The sequence below is a fragment of the Trachypithecus francoisi genome, unplaced genomic scaffold (assembly GCF_009764315.1).
Source record: "Trachypithecus francoisi isolate TF-2019V2 unplaced genomic scaffold, Tfra_2.0 Lachesis_group11, whole genome shotgun sequence".
In the NCBI taxonomy this organism is placed as follows: Eukaryota; Metazoa; Chordata; class Mammalia; order Primates; family Cercopithecidae; genus Trachypithecus; species Trachypithecus francoisi.
This window is the reverse complement of record NW_022681456.1, coordinates 80,633,017-80,636,441: the sequence shown is the minus strand read 5'-3', so window position 1 is coordinate 80,636,441 and position 3,425 is coordinate 80,633,017.

The following is a 3,425-nucleotide window of genomic DNA, read 5'->3' as shown; positions in this document are numbered from 1 at the left end:
CCAAGCAGCAGGGACTACAGGTGTGTGCCATCATGCCCAGCTAATTGTTTTATTTTATAGAGACAGGATCTTGCTATGTTGCCCAGGCTGGTCTTGAACTCCTGGCCTCAAGTGATCCTCCTGCCTTGTTTTCCCAAAGTACTGGGATTACAGGTGTGAGCCACCATGCCCAGTCCCCAATTCCTTTTTGACTGGATAGTTGGATCAATGCCATTAACAGACTGAGACCAAGTAACAAGAAAGAACATGCAAAGGCTGACTTCTTTGAGGAGCCTCTACATAGAAACCAAAGCTGCTTAAATATTCCATTTTGTCCTTTCATAGATGGGATTTTGCCTTCCACATATGAAGACAAAGGATGATAATTTTATTTATTTATTTATTTTTTAGACAGAGTCTCACCCTGTCACTCAGGCTGGAGTACAAAGGCGTGATCTCGACTCACTGCAACCTCTGCCTCCTGGGTTCAAGCGATTCTCCTGCCTTAGCCTCCCAAGTAGCTGGGACTACAGGCACGCACCACCATGCCCAGTTAATTTTTGTATTTTTAGTAGAGACATGGTTTCAACATGTTGGCCAGTTTGGTCTTTAACTCCTGACCTTTTGATCTGCCTGTCTCAGCCTCCCAAAGTGCTGGGATTATAGGCGTGAGCTACTGCGCCTGGCCAGGATGATAATTATCTGAACAAGTGAGCATGTTTGACTGGCTTCAGCCAGTGTTTTAAATTGTTGTGCTTAGGCCAGGCGCGGTGGCTCATGCCTGTAGTCCCAGCACTTTGGGAGGCCAAGGCAGGTTGATCACTTGAAGTCAGGAATTTAAGACCAGCCTGGCCAAAATGGCGAAACCCCATCTCTACTAAAAATAGAAAAATTAGCCGGATGTGGTGGCAGGCGCCTGTAATCCCAGCTACTCGGGAGGCTGAGGCAGGAGAATCACTTGAACCCGGGAGGCAGAGCTTGCAGTGAGCCGAGATTGCGCCACTGCACTGCAGCCTGGGCGACAGCGAGACTCCGTCTCAAAAAAAAAAAAAATTGTGCTCAAATAAAAATGGGTTTGCTATACTACTCATGTTGTTATTTGACTTAGCTCTCCCTCCTTGGTTTCCCTTGCCTGTGTGTCAAGGGTAGCTGTGTGTTTTGTTCTCACCATGTATTTAAGGAAAATACCTTTACAAATATATTACATACTCATGCACACTGATCCCAAACCGCTGGTCCCCAGGCCCTCAGCTGCAGCCTGACATAGAAGTAGGTGCTTCCGAATTTTGGCCTAGGGCGGACTAGCTGCAGCCTCCACTGAGGTGCCTGCGGGTGTCCTTCTGTAGGGCTTCTTTACCACCAGGCAGCCTGGCAGGACGTCCTTTGTTTCTCTGCCCTCATCACCTTCCCTGGCTTCCAATTTCATCTTGTCATTTTTCAGAATCATTTACATGGTTCTCCTGTATGCTTTTTTTTTTTTTTTTAACCTTCTCCATTCCTGCATAAAATTCTATAGAGACCAGGGAGGGAAACCCACCATCTTCCTCTCTCTTCCCACTAACCCCTTTCTCTCTGTCACACGCACACACAGTAGCAGGCAGACTTCATCTCTCCCCTAACCTTGCCATGCTCCCAAATAGCAAATCAAGATCACTCCCCTTTTAGGAGAGGGGTCCATCCTTTTGGTGGATTCACCCCAGGTTGCTGAAGGGCCGAAATTCTGAAGCATCTACTTCCATGTTAGGCTGCAGCTGAGGGCCTGGGGACCAAATGTTTGGCGTCAGTGTGCATGTGTATGTCATGTTTTTGTAAAGGTATTTTCCTTAAGCAGAAGGTAGCTTTGATTGTAGGTTAGAATTCTAAGCGCGAGTGGGAGGGGAAGTTGGGGGGTGAGGAAAAAAAGGCTTGTTCTGACCTTTGCGGATGGGGATTCCAAGAGAAGTCTTGGTCCTTGCTTTTCTGGGAACCCTCAGTCTTTATGGGGGAAAATTCCGGGTCAGATGGGGTGAAACAGAGGGAACAATGCACTTCTTCACAAACCAACATATAAACACTTGCAAATGAATTCACGCAGGGACATTCATCAGCTTCAAAAGGAGAGCGGAATTGGGAAAGGAGTAGGCAGAATTGAGAGAGGAGAGTTTGGTAAAGCTTCTCGATGAGAGCGATGCCTGGAGAGGTGGGTTGGGAACCGTCGCTGAGAACAAGGCACAGGTCAGCCGCCTTTCCCGGCGTCTTCTTCTCGCAAACCCCAAGCCGAGGAGAGTTGGATGAAGCGCTCCCTGGGCAGGCCGGGCCCTCCGTGTCCCTCTATCACCTGACCCCGCCGGCTCTCGCAGACTCCTTTCTCCACACCCACTCCTCCCGGTTCTCCCTCTATAATCTCCTGACATCTCTTCAAATCCAATTATTGAATTAATTGACGTGCGAACCCAGAGGCAAATAGAAAGGGGCGGCAAACACCGGGCGGCTCAGATTTATCCTCCGGCCTCCGCAGGGCCCGGCCAGACGAGATTTACTGGGCCTCGAACACGGCGACAGTTCAAACCTTTGATTAATCATGTTTTTGTGCCGGCCCCATAATTTAGTTGCTCTTTTTCCCTCCCTGCCTTTTTTTTTATCAGTGGAAACAGAGACGGAGTCCTCATCAGCTTCAATTACAAATATTAAGGCCCCGGACAGCACTTTGACAGAGAGGCGGCCAGCCCCCCACTTCGTCCCGCCCCCCTAAATCATCTCCGAATTTACATCACAATCGGCAGCTGGCGCGCGTTCAGATTTAAATGGTGGCATATTGTTCGCGGACGGTCTAGTTCAGACCCGCGCGTTCGCAGCTCCCGCGGCGGGCCCCGCCTCTGCCCCCACAGGACCCTGCGGCCTCCCAGGAGGCTGTGACTCAGGAGCCGCAGGAGGCTCCAGGCCCTGTCTCCAGTAGGGGGCTGCAGGCGAGGGCGCGCTGGGGCGGGGGCGGGCGGGCTGCAGAGAGGGGTCGAGTGTGGGGCGAGTTGGGCAGAGGGAGAGGAACCGCAGATGCCGGATGGCGGGAGAGGGGCTGGGGCTGCAGAGAGACAGGTGGATTTGGTCGGGGTTGGGGATTAGGAGGGGAGGACCCGCTCTCTGCAAATTAGGTGCAAATGAAGGCTCAGAATGAGCGAGTTTGGGAATGCCACTACACAGACCTTTGGGTTTGGGATTTTGACCCCTCGCTGGATCTGGAGGGCACCCTTGGGTGGAGAGGCCAGGAGGTAGGGAAATCTCTTGCTCCTTGAGTCACGCGATTGTGAAGGAAGAGTGTGGAGCAAGATTTCTCCATTTCCTGAGAATATTAGTGAAAATTGGTCTTAAACCACAGCCAGAAGGCTTGAAGATAGTCTTCTGGAAGACCTGGGGTGAGGATGAAATACCCCCCCGCTCCGGCCCCCGGGGGACTTTCAGACTAGAAGGCC